This window comes from Pteropus alecto, unplaced genomic scaffold (assembly GCF_000325575.1).
Source record: "Pteropus alecto unplaced genomic scaffold, ASM32557v1 scaffold21, whole genome shotgun sequence".
NCBI classification, from domain to species: domain Eukaryota; kingdom Metazoa; phylum Chordata; class Mammalia; order Chiroptera; family Pteropodidae; genus Pteropus; species Pteropus alecto.
The window spans coordinates 19,097,561-19,111,541 of NW_006436282.1; the positions used below are offsets into that span (position 1 = coordinate 19,097,561).

A 13,981-nucleotide genomic window follows, 5' to 3' on the forward strand; every position below is an offset into this window, starting at 1 on the left:
ATGACATGAATATGCTATAATTTGGCCTCTTCCCAGTGTACTAATTGTTTGGCATATCTAAACATTTTCTTAAAAGGTCTTCATTTAATAAACTCCTTGCCCTTCATCACTTTGCTTGCACTTTCAGAGCGCTGTTTAGGTGGTGTTCAGGACATCCTGCTCACTGAATGAACAGGTCCTTGCAGATACGCCGTCCACTGGCGCAGACTGGGCTTTGACCTTCATTCCTTATCGGTCTCTCTTTAGTCTTTCTTAACTTTTCCATGACTATTTCTTGTTGAATATTTGCTATATTTCATATTTTTATTTAACAAACTCTGAATTACATTGGTCAACAATGCATCCCCAGTGCATAGCACAGTGCCTGACATATAACAGCTGCCTAATAAATATTTGTTTCATGAATAATTGATAATAAATAATCTGTAGCATGAATACTGAATAATTGAATTATTTATATAAATGTTGGGGTTTTTTTTCTTTTCTCATTTCATTTTATTTTCTTCATCCTACCTTTTCAATTCATTTATTAGAATATCAAATGATCTCTTTTGAATACCTTAAATTAATCCTGGGCTCTCAGGAAATATTAAATAAACAACCGGGCTCAAAACTCACATATTTTATAGTATTTAGATATGCATACTTACATGTTTTAGGGTTACTGTCTCTTACACTTATATCTTAAACAATATAGGGGAAGAATATAGTTTATTAAGGGTACAGATGACCTTTACCTCGACCCACATCATCAAGCTAGGTTTCCAGGAAGAACTGAGATGTAAGGTAATTTCTGAAAGAAAACACAGGCTGACCAGGGACATGAGACGAGGTTATCTGGTGTATGAGAGAGTGCAACAGGCAGTGTGCAATCAGGAGCAGGACATGTAAACAGTGGGCTGAGGAAAAGGGCTTGCCTAACTGAAGGAAAGGGTATGGAGTGGAGAAGGGAAACGAAGGGTTTAATGGAAGCCATGGCTGGTACTGAGACTGAGCAAACTGAATCTTGACAATACTTTCCTATTTTCTAGACATTCCAATGACTCCTCCATGTCCACTGAATCAAAGTAGTGGCTGGAAATATAATTTTTAAACACTTTCCCCAAGCATCTATCTAATCATTGATTCTTAACCTTTGTTTCACCATCCTTTAAGCTGCATATGCAACTTTCCATATCTGAGTTTATTTTTAAACATGAAGCCCATTATTTTCTTACTAGTTACATTAAGCCCTCTGATTTTTGTCCTTGAAGATGTCAGCTTTTAAAAATCATGGTTATGATCCTGTGCTCTTAAGACCTACTTTACCTGTGTTCTTTTATGAATGAGTGAAAGCAAAGGAGAATGTCATTTCCTGGGAACTGTCTTGCTTGAGATGACTGACTTTCTATAGGGAACTGGTAACTCAAGTTGGTCCTGCTGCTCACAGCAGATGATCTATTTTTAATGGAACAAAAGATTAACGATGTTAGAGCTTTTCATCACTCAATGTACTCCATTTCATAAGTTTATTTATTTGAGACTATGCTCACTGGAGTAGTAATGTTAGGTTTTGGGAGATCAGCCATACTTCAATTCGACCACTGATAATATACTATTTAGTATCTTGTTGTTTTAGGATTCTGCAGTAATTGGTGTTATTAGGAAAAGAATCGTCATAGAAAGAGACTTTCTCCTAATTTAACTAACAGCCCCTGCTAACTAAAGACTACATTATTCAAGTATTATTTGTTGACTCCTTATGAGGAAGGCACTTGACTAAGAACCCTAGGGGATGCCAAGAAGTACGAGGTTTGGTCCCTGCTCTTGAGGAGCTTGTAAATATAATAAAGATAAGTTATAAAGGCCCATCCATTTGCTTGTGTGCCAAATAAATAATCAAATGAAAAGTAAAATATTAATATAAAGTTTATAGAACAGTAGATAACATAAAATGTCACACTTTGATTAATTTTCAAATGAATGGTGCAACAGAAGTTCAGAGAAGCAGAGGGTCACTTCACGCTGGGATGGGCTGAAAAGGCTTTACTGGGGATACAGGGTCTGGTCTGGGCCTGAAAAGTGGGGAGGATCTGGTAAGAAACTGAACTAAGAAGAGAGTATTTCATACAGATGGGAGCGTGTGACCAAATCATGAGGCTGGAAAAGTATGAGATGTCTCGGGGAGAAGGAAGCACAAGTCAGTTTGTTGAAAGTGGAGAACTGGTATAGTGCAATAGGGACTGAGCTCAAAGGTGAAGTTTCAGGCAGCCGGTGGAAGACCTTTGAACATCAAAGTAAGGAGTATGGGCCTTATCCTACGGGCGGTGGAGAGCCATTCAACATTTTGCAGCAGTAGAAAGATAGGCCTTAAGAAACTTTTGACTTGTTTTTCTTAAAATTATTTTCCCCATTAAATGAAAAAGGATTAATCAGTTTATAAGGGAGGTTTTGAATTCTTTTATATATATATTGTCTCCAAGCATCAGAGTGAAACATTCTTAATAAAACTGTCGATGCCCAGAATGGAAGAGGATATGATATTATAATACTGTATTTAGTATTTACCATTATATACTTGTAAAAATACTGTACCGTGCCCAATAAACAAAAAGAATCTTTAAGAACCTTTTAATTGTTTCTAATAGAATTACCACAAATGTACCACATACCTGTGTTAAGAGAAAGCATGATATTTATCCCGATACTATACAATGGTATAATATACGGAATCAACAAGGATATTTTCATTGTTTCTAGTGGGTGACTATAAAGGTTCTTTATATATAAAGAGTGATTATAACAGATGTGGGAAGAGGAAATATGACCAAGGTGTACAGTAACACTGTCAGACCTGGGAATGGGTAAGAATGTGATTTAGAGAGATGATAGATAGAGTGACAGATTTATCTATATTTGTTTAGTTTTCTTTTCTATAGTTAGATATCCATATACCTGTTTATCTGATTAAATTATAGCTTGAGGACAGGGGTTATTTATTCATCAACTTAGATCCATTCTGTATCTTACGGATAGTGAGATATATAAGAACATATGGTAGAGTTGATTGTGAATTGTGTGAATGGAAAAAGGAAAAACTTAATGAACCAAAAGTTTTATCTATATGCTCTGAGTGAATTTTTGTCCTTTAATTACTTCATTAACTCAACATGTTGATTTAGCACACAGCACCTAGTGCTATATAGGTGATGAAGGCATTGAAATGAAACACAGGACAGCAAGACGGAGTTCGGTTTGTTTGGAGCATAAGGGGTCTGAGCAGCAGGAAGGGGACTGAAAAGGCAGATGAGAGTCAGATCGTGGAAGAGGTTCACAAGCCTGGCCAGTGAGTTCAAACTTGATTCACTAGACAGTTGAGACCCATAAAGGTTATTGAGCAAGGGATTCATTTGACCATGTTGTTTCATGAAGATCAATCTGTTGGCAGTGTGTAGAACAGATCATCAGGTTGGTTAATGAGAGAGAGACATACACATAGGAGGTGAACAAAGCACTTAGGAACTCTTATAATGATCCAGATAAGAAATCATTAAAATTCGAGTGAGTGAAGAGCTAGGGATGGATGATGCTTTAGATGCAGACTCAGGAGCAGTTGGCAACTGATTGGACTAGGCGGAGAGGGGCAAGAATCAAGGAAGGAGTCAAGGGTGGTTTTGAGTTTTTTTTTTTTTTTTAAGTGCATGACTATTGATGCTGTTAATAGAAATAGAAATTGAAAAGAAAGGAAGATGAGCAGTATAAATAAGGAAGATGGTGAATTTGATCTTAGATACAAGTTTGACGTGATGGCCAAAAGTCACTTGAAGTGTGAGGCCAAAGCTCAGAGAAGAGGCCAGCTATGAAGATGTTGGTATATTATCCTGTCTGGTGTCTTCTGTACAGATACGCCAGTAAATGCTTACTTAATAGCTCAGAAAAAAGGTGATTCTTATCATATTTCTATGGAGAGGCAAGGTAATTATTGGCCAAAAGCTTGACTTCCAGAGTCAGAATGCCCAGGTTCAAATCCCAACTCTACCACTTCCTAGTTTGCGACTGTAAACAAGTTACTGAATCTTCCTGTGCCTCAGTTTCCTTGCCTGTAAAATAGAGATAGTAAAAGTACCTAGGCCATAAATACTATGCTTGTTAAATAAGGTAATACTTAGGAAAATACCTGACACCTACTAAATGTTAACCGTTACTGTTATAATTATCATCATATCATCTTTTAAATTCTTTTGATGAACTAGCTACTCAGTGAAGACGTTTTACGTTGCTCTAACCATATGCACGTATACATAGTCATACTTGAAGGTATACAGTTGCCCGGGGAAAAAGTGCATAAAGAGAAAGAGCTCTTTAAATCCAAATTTTTCATCACGCAGGACCATTAAACAGCATTTGATACACATGGGCGACCTTACATAATTATACATGTCAGTCTCACGTTAGTAATTCAGCACACATTTTTCAAGTGTCATTTATGCACACAGACTGCATTAAAGATCAGTTCTGTCCTACAAAGGCCCTGCCTGACTTGCCTTTTGCCTGTCTCTCCTCTCATTCTAACGTCTCTCTGCTCGGCTCCATGTGGTCCTCCCTCCTGACTCCTGAATATCTCCGCATTCTCAGCCTCAGGGCCTTTGCTCTTTGTGCTCCCTGTGCCTAGAAGGTGCTTCATTTGGCTTTTGCATTTGCCAGTTGTATCTAAGAGGTTTCAGTTTAAATGTCACCTCTTCCTTGACCACAGAATCTAAAATAGTTACTCTTTTCACATCATCCTCTTATCTTTGCAGCACTTACTACAATCTGTAACTATCTTAATAAAGACCACCAGTGTCTGCTTTTTTATACCTAAACCCTCAAAAGCTAGAACAGAATCTGGCATGTAATGGACTTTCGATAAACATTTGTGAATCAATTAATTAAAGGCATAAGAATAAGAACAAATGAAGAAAAGATAAAAGACAAAGTCAAAACTAAAAGCTTCACTATTAAAGAAATAAAGGATAAGTAGGAAAACAATTTGAAACAATCAGTAAGCATCAGGAAATGAGGATATCTACAACAGTGCTGAGGTACATATTTGTAAACACTATATGTAACAAGAAAACAAAAATGGGAAAGGCCAAAGGAGGTAACAGTTACAAGAAGAGGTGGCCAGTAAAATAAAGTTTCCAGAGATGAACTTGAGGATAAAGACTGATGACTAGTTAAAGGATAAGGACAGAAAACCAAACTGCCAGGGGTTAAGGAGTGAGCAGGTGAAGAGACACACAATAGAGACAGGGATAGAACAAGCTCTCCCAAGAATATAATGGCAAAGAGAAGCAGAGTTAGGTTGTAGCTCCTTGTACTTGGATGAGGAATGTAGAAAGAGGTCCAGATTAGGAGGCAGGAGATCTGGTTCCAAAGAGCGCTGGAAATGTCACTATGTATCTGAATTTCCTTGTTCGTCTACGAGAAAAATGTTCTGCCCCATCTCAACTCTTTGAAATAAGGAACAAAGGGGCAAATGAATTAGTATAGGGAGTTATTTTTTTGTAAGAATTCTAATGAAGTTCTAATAAAGAGGAACAAATCTATAGAAGAATGTTTTATTTGAAACAAAATCAAGGTAAAATTTCACGTAAACTTAATTTAGACTGGTTTTCCTCCACGTTAGCAAAAGGCTTTGCACTTACTCAAGTGCAGCACTGGCTGAGGCCAGATATGAAAGTATTTGTATTTATCACTGACATTTGGTTGAACTTGTCCATTCTTATTAATCACTGCTTTAAAGTAAGCAGCTGAGTACTCTTAGGAAGTTGATATTCCCAGCTGACCTATCTGCAAAAATAGTGGAGTCTGATGCTCTCCTGCTGCAGTCTGTGTATTCTCAGAGGTATGTGAATGCGTGCGGGCATGCGTGCGTGCGTGTGTGTGTGTGTGTGTGTGTGTGTCTGTGTGTGTGTGTGTGTTTTCTGAGACCTAAAGAAGCAAGTAAATTTTTGTGAAGCCACTACAAATTTTATCATATTCCATCTTCTGAAAGCATGGAGGAATTAAAAACGAAAGCCGGCTCTGATCTGTTTATATTCTACATGGGAGGTAAAACACATCTGTAGAATGAAGACTCCAGTTAAAAAGGCTGATACAAAGGTGATTTGAAGCTATGCCATGAAACTAATTGTTGAGATTTCTTGGTGCTAAAAGATAACGTATTCAGTTATGTACAGACACAAAACCTACAGTGTGAATACTTGACCTTCTGGCACAATTTTAGGATCATTCATCTAAGGTTCATAGAAAAATCTTAATAGCCTAGCCTGATTAGTGTAATTTTTCTTCTTGCTTTACAAATGTTAGTCTGATTAGAGTTGTTCACATTTCCTACCTTTTGGTTCAGAATTTTTAATACATATTCTAATGGTTCCCCAGACAATGTAAGCATAAATATGTGAGCTGAAAATTTATAATGTAGTGTCCAAATAATCCAAACAATCAATAACTTCTAGATTGTTCTCTCATCTCCAGTTCTTTAGGGATTCTCTTATTTGTCTTATTCTTTACCATATCCCTCAAAATACAGGGGAAAACACCATGCCACAAGTTTTTTTCTATACTGTTTTCATTATCTTTTAGAAATACAGATTCTGTAATTTCCATTGTGATTTCTTCTTTTAACTCATAAGCTCTTTCAATGTTTATTTTTCAGCTCCCAAACACAAGGGCTTGGGTCTTTTTAACGATGTGCTTAGTGTTGGTTTCTGTTAAATTTCATTGCAGATAAAGAACACAAGTTTGTATAACACTGATTCATTGAAATTTGTTGAGATATCAATTGTGGACTTACATATAGTCAATTTCCATGAATATTCCATGTGTACTAAAAAGAACATACTTTTTTTACCTTTTCAGATAGATTAGATGACATTTATTAATTTTTTGGCTCAAATCTTCCATGTCCTTACTAATATTTTGCCTCCTTGGTCTACTAGTTTCTAAAATTAGTATGTTAAAATCTCCCACTATAATTGAGGATTCATCAAATTTGTCTTATAAGTTTTTGCTTTATAGATTTCAAAGTTATGTAGTTAGGTGCGTTAAGTTTTATTTTCTTCTAGTATTATTATGTAGTATCTTTCTGTAGTCTTATTATTGCTTTATACCTTAAATTCTATATTGCCTGATCATAACATTGTTATATTTGCTTTTCTTGGATGGTACTGCCTGGTGTACTGATTTCAATTACTTTACTTTGAAATTTTCTATGTGATTTTGTTTCCGGTATATCACCTCTAAGAAAAACATTGCTAGATTTTAAAATACACATATTCAATATGATAATTTGTGTTTTGATAGATTAATTAAATCAAGTACACATATTGTGATTACTTTTGTATTTGGGCTGATTTTTACCATATTTTCTCTTTGCTCTTTTTTTTTTCTCTTTTCCTGCCTTCTTTTAGATTTTTTTTCTACGATGACCTTGTATTTTCCCTCTGCTGCTGTGGGAACTCCACAATTGCATTTCTGTTTATTCAGTACTTACTCTGAAATTTTAATATGCATTTCCTAACAAAGACTAAAGTCACTCAGCATCTCTCTTCCTGCCTCCTGAACAAGACGACAGTTAGCATCTTTCACTACTCCATCTTGCTCTGGCTAATTTTTCAATTGTTAGATAAATTTAGTTTACCTATTTTTTTTTTTAATTAAAAAGCTTATATAAAAATGATCAATAGCTCAAGTTACTGACATTTTACCTACGTTCACTATTGTTTCTTGTATTCTCCACTTTCCTGTGTTCACCTTTCTTCTGGCTAAAGCACACGAAGGGCCAGAGCTGGGATCAAAGTAATGTGTGCTTGTCTCCGAAGTCCCTGCTCTCAACCACAACCATTTATCGGTCACAGAAATACAGAAAGGCACTCTGTGTGCAGAGGCGATGGGTGGAGCCAGCAGAAAAGAGAGGACGGAGAGAAGGAGGGGAAGTGGAAGATGGCTAGAGAGAAGGTGTCACTACAGTTTTGTCATGATAGCTTTGACGCAAGGTTAATATTGACACTATCTACTAGAGGATAGGATTCCTATATCAGAGAAGCAAAAACAACAAGTTCATGACATGAATAGGGTAAAAATACATAAGACATAAATAAACATGGGGATTAACTGTAGAAGTGTGTCAAGGCTTGGGCCAGAAATGGCAGAGGTAGTTGCCCTTTGAGGCCTGTCTGAGAATGGCAGAGGGATTCATAGTACCTAGCGATAGTGCCTGGCACATAATATGTGCTCAACAATACTTACGGAATGAAGAGAATGAAAATAAGTAAGAAAAAAAGGATAGAAATGGAAAATAGGTAAGAGGAAAATAAAAGAGTGAGAAATTGTGGCAGGAAATAAGAGGAAGAAAATTAAAGGAAAGGAAATTTTAAAAAGGGCAGAAGAAAGTAAATGAAAACAAGGATCTCATTTTAAAAAAATTTTATATGCATTTGCATATTTGTAAATGGGCCAAAAAAAAAAAAAAGACTAAAGATTCATATCAAAGTGTTAACAATATTTAGGTTAGCAGTGAATGACTTTCACTTTTTTATTTTATGCACATCGGCAATATTTAAGGTTTTTCCAGTGAGCATGTGTTCATTATTTGTAAAAAAACAAAAACAAAAACAAAAACAAAAAAAGATTTAAAAAGTAAGACTTAGCAAGAGCAAAAGGGAAATGGACAGAGAATCATGAAGGACCACTCCATGCGGCTCGCTGTGAGGTACACTCAGGTGAGCCCATCTTCACTGAGCCCCTCTGGGGCTGCCTCAGTGACCTCCAGGGACAGAGACCATTTTTTCCTGCCATCTGTCCATTAATCTCTTCAAAATCCAGTTCCAAGAAGGAAAAGGAGGCCCATAAGAGGGCTTCCTCTTCTCTTAAAGCTACTTGTCAAATTCCAGCTCTGGAATTGCTTAGCCCTGCATTCTTCCAGGATGCCTGACTCCCTTTATAGAAGATCCAATCTGTCACACACAGGTCTTTCAATTCTACCTCAAAAGAACAACCCTATCAGTATATTATAAACCAGGTATCTATACAAGACAGACACATATTTACAATATCAAAAAAGACCCTTCCTTCACAGATGGTAGCCTGTGAAAATAGAGAAAATGCCTCTTTCCTTTTTCGTCTTTCCTCATTTCTCTAAAACTAACAGAACCTGAATCCCCTAAAAGAAACAGTGACAGACAAGTCCAGCTGGTCCCTTATGACCTAGAACCATTCTATATAATCCCAGTTTTATATATGTAAGAAAACTTATGTTCTGTACATAAAAATAAACACTCATATAGTGTGAATATGGGTTTTTATAACTCAGGAGACAGAGATAAAAATGTGGTAAACCAAAATCTTGCTATTAGAACCTCGTGCCATGGTTTTTTGATCTCAGCACTACTGACACTTTAGGTCGTATAATTCTTTATTGTGGGGGGCTATTCTTTGAATTACATGATGTTTAGCAGCATCCCTGGCCCCTACACACTAGATGCCTATAACACACACACACACACAAAACGCACGCGCGCGTGCGCGCACACACACACACACACGCACTAGATGCCTATAACACACACACACACAAAACGCGCGCGCGCGCACACACACACACACACACCCCAGTTGTGGCCACCAAAAATGTCTCTGGGCATTAAATCATTAAATGTAGCCTGGAGGCCAACTTCTCCCCTCGTTTAGAACAACTGATGTGGCTCCAAGTTGCAAAATGGGTTAGTTTATCCTTCTAGTAATGGAAATCTGTCGCATGCGCACAGGTATTTGGGGTTTTAATATGTGTTAAACCATCTCTTGTAATGAAAAGAATTCGTTTGCAGTATCAACAGCAAAATAGAGAAAAGATACATGACAGGCACAATTGTATTCCAAAAGCTTCATGCCATATTATGAAATAGGCAAATCTATAAAGAACACTAAAATCACATTTATATTCAGCAAAGACAAATATATAAACAATTAGATGTTTGTGAATGTTTTCCTTATATTCTATAACTTCAGATAACTCTCAGCAGAGTTCAGAGCTAAAACCATACGAAAAAATTGACTCTAGCCTAGTTACTTACTTGGGAGAAAGTATTTACCATACCACACTTAATAATTTTATAATTTGGTGCCATAGTTTGAGAAAAAAGAATGTCAATGGGCTGCCTGGACTAACAATGTTAAAATACTGAATATATGTGGTTCTGTGCAAGCCAGTGGTACCTTTACATTGCATTCTAAAGAAAAAAGGAGAAAAATTCTTTGGTGAAACCAGAACCTATCATCACTTATAATACCAGAGACTCCAGGATGCCCTATAATCTTGATATTAACTTGGTAATATGAATGATAATCATTCAGCAAGAAAATAAAGTGAAAATGTATGGGGGGAGGGTTGTAACCACTTATTAAGTTAGCACTTGTGTCTACTTGCTGGAGACTACTCCAAATCTAAGTACCCAACACTGTTCATTTTTATGCATGTAACAGTTTCATTGAAAAAAATTACAGCTGCATTTTGCTTAATATTCCATTTTCTATATAGATAGCTAGACTGAATAAATTTAAAATGCAATTGAATGACCAAAAGATAAAAACATCCTTTTCTGGCTCAGAATAGTTTAATCTGTCATTACACTAAAAAAGAAAAAAAAAAAAGAATGAATTAAGACTTTAAAAAAATAGGTTAATGGAACTGGAAATTCGTCTTCCTGTTTTATGCGGCCCTCCTCTAGTCCCCTTGCCAGAAGAATTTCAATGTAGTTCCCCTGAGAGCTACAGATTTAATAGGCTAATGGGCAGTTACCATTCTTGTTACTGGGCTGACTCTAGTCAGTCTCTATCTAGAAAAATCTTTTTGTTGTCGTTGCTTCTGCATAATTTTCTGACATTAAAAACAAAAAGCAAGCAAGTGACAAGGAGAAGAGAAGAGCAAGCTGGGTTGAGTTCTGTGGCAATTTCCCAAGTATCCTTTTCCCCTTTTAAGATTCAAAATCGAACAAAGCTGCCTTCTGTATTTTTAATGAAAAAAATGAGCAATAACTTCTGAAATTCATGCTAAGCCAAATGAACTCATTGCTGTGTTAAGAAACAGTTTAACACACTTTGATCAATATATTGGTTGTGCAAACACGAATATGCTACAGTAATATCGCAATGTGAGCGAACCTGAGTGGCCTATGCTGATAGGTGCTAACAAAAAAGGCGTCAAAGCATTTGGGTATCTGCAGAAAAGCCAAACATCTTTAATATTCCCCAGAAATGGCACGCTCTCAACTCTTCTGTACATATGTATAAATCCCCTAAATGCAAAGAAATCTTACAAATTCATTCTTATTCTTTTATGAAGTTAGTTAAAAATTAATGAACAAGAAATTAAAGAGAAGCTGCTGTAATAAAGTTAGAATATTCTAACTGAAAAACAATTACAATGAAACTACTTATACTCCCACAGAATTATAAACATTTTTCAAGGGATATTTTGCAATACGAGTTTTTAAACAATGTTTTCTTCTTCTTGCTCTTGAGACTTAAACACTGCAGGTTTATTTTACATTAAAAATACATTTATTAGAGTAAGAGCTTTAATATCTCAGAAAAAGAACTCTGTGATTTAAAGTAACATGCTGAATGCTTAGTTTTTTCTTCAAACACATTTAGATGCTTCATCTTTCAACCAAGAGGATTAGTTTTCGACTACATGTAATTGACAAAAATTATGTTGAAATGGTAATATTAATTATTTGGGGAATTTAACTAGATTTCTGAGACATGCAGTTCTTTGTATAGAACTGGAAAAATACCAACAGTTTCAGAATGTGTTCACTGCTTTTTCCACTGTTTTCACCTCCTCTCAAAATTATATTCCTATTTCACAGAAGTGAAAGCAATTTGCTTAATTCTTTCCTGAAAGATCATTTTTCTAAAAGGAAAAAGGTTACCTTTCTAGTTTTAGATGTTTAATCACACAAAAGCTCTAAGAGACGACTTTATGGCTTTCACTAAGAAAAATCCCCTCCGTAGTAGCTGCCTCGAACCCGGCAAACCTGAACGGTGCAGATGTTGAAGTGGGTCTGGGTCGCACTGGGGAAGAAGGAAGAACCAGACGCACCACAGCGGCCTGTGCCAGCTCCCTGCCCGGGGCACAGCTGCAGGCTCTATAGCAAGCGCGATCCCTCTCCACAGCAACTGGGGTCGCAGGCAGGGGCCAGGAGTCCCAGAGCAGTTTAGATTTCTTCCAGTCCCACAGTAAGAAAGAAGACTACTTAAAGAGTAACCAGTTATTTCCAACAATTATATGGCCCAGGCCAAAAAAAAAAAAAAAGAGAGAGAGAGAGAGAGAGAGAGAATAAGGAAGAACATCTGTAGTGAAAGAAAATAAAAGATGCTTTATATTTTTAAGATTTTGAGCTACTTACAGGAGATTTTCCTTGAGTCTTTGTTATGAAAATGACTACGAATGTTGGATCTTTATTCCTTACCAATATTTATTCGGAAAGGCGGGGAGAGAATGGTCAAGTTGAAGAAACACAGAACTTAATAAAAAGTTAATTCGCAATTGTAATGCAACTCATGCACTGCAGGGTTTTAAAGGAATGAAATGTATATAACAGTAATATCACATTTAAAGAAAGCTACTATACTCTTCCATTTGACATGAGTATACATTCTCACAAGCTCTATGAACGTTTTAAAAACTAATATAATTGTACTCATGTTACGGTGTGACTAAAAGCAAGCAGTCAGAGAATATTCTTCCCTGCTTGAGAATAACTGATGCTATGGCAGATGCCATTTCCTTAGGATACATCAGAAAGGAAGGGGCTATAAACACATAGCTCCTTAAAATAACAGAACAGATTATTATTCCCCACAAAATTATGCTTTTATACTAATCATCTTCTTCGAGAGTAGTAAAAGACAATATGTAGACACATATCTTGAATAGTTTTTATATCTTGAATTTGTAATATCATAAGAATCATTAATCCTTATTGATAAAATTATCATTATACCTTCATGTTAAGCACTTGCAAGAATTTAGCAGCTACAATGAGAACAATAATGATGTTCGATTTATCGTGGGCTTGCTATGATTCAAGCACTGTGCTAAAAACTGTAAATACGTTACCTCATTCCTCCCACCGCCCATGATATTATTCCCATTTTAGAGATGAAGAAATTGGCTTTTAAGGTCACTGAGCTAGATGGTACAGCCAGAATTTAAACTTTTTAGCTGTAAAGTCCAAATGCTAGTTATTATGCTCTACCTTCACTAAAAATAACATGTGTGCATTAATTTGGAACATGTTAAGTATTTTTTAAATCAATTTTAAAGGTTTATACTATATTGTTAAATTGTTCTATTCAGAGAAAAATAGCTTCTACTTGATATGTTAGTTAAATCTCACTTATATTGCTTATAATTCCTTTTTCTTCTCTAACTGCTGATTTTTTAATTGCCAGAAAAAGGTTCATTTCAACCTAGGGTGTTAGCGATACAATAATTCCTGAATATTTTTGTATTCTAAGTATCCTAAGATATTTTGGGTTAACCCTCAAAACTACAAGTCAAATAGCTAATAGACAATGAACAGATATTACGGCATTTAAACATTAAACCACACCTGAAAATGTAGAATAAGATAACTTATTCATACTGATGATAAAATATCAAATAAGAAAACTTCGAGCCTTAAAAGGCCTTTGTTTATAGTTCAACAATATTCCTCCAGAACACCATATACTACTGCAAGGAGGAATACATGAGGCAGAAGCTGCTGACATATGGGGTGTTCGTAGAACTTCTGGTTAATGGAAGTTCCAAGATGTATAAGTAAAAAATGACGTGTGAGTTAGTGAAAAAAACTATAAGGCAAGTCAATTTTTTAATTAAAAAATTATGTAGCATAAACAATGCTAATGAGCCAAAAGTCCCATGAGATTAGGACTGTATCTGCTTCATTTT

The 13,981-nt window shown here is 35.9% G+C and overlaps 1 protein-coding gene across 3 annotated transcripts in view; it reads right to left on the reverse strand.

Moving 5' to 3' along the window:
• The window catches only part of SKAP2 (src kinase associated phosphoprotein 2), a 158,173-nt gene that overhangs the window by 39,049 nt on the left and 105,143 nt on the right, over positions 1-13,981 (reverse strand). The gene's annotated exons all lie outside the window — the stretch shown is intronic.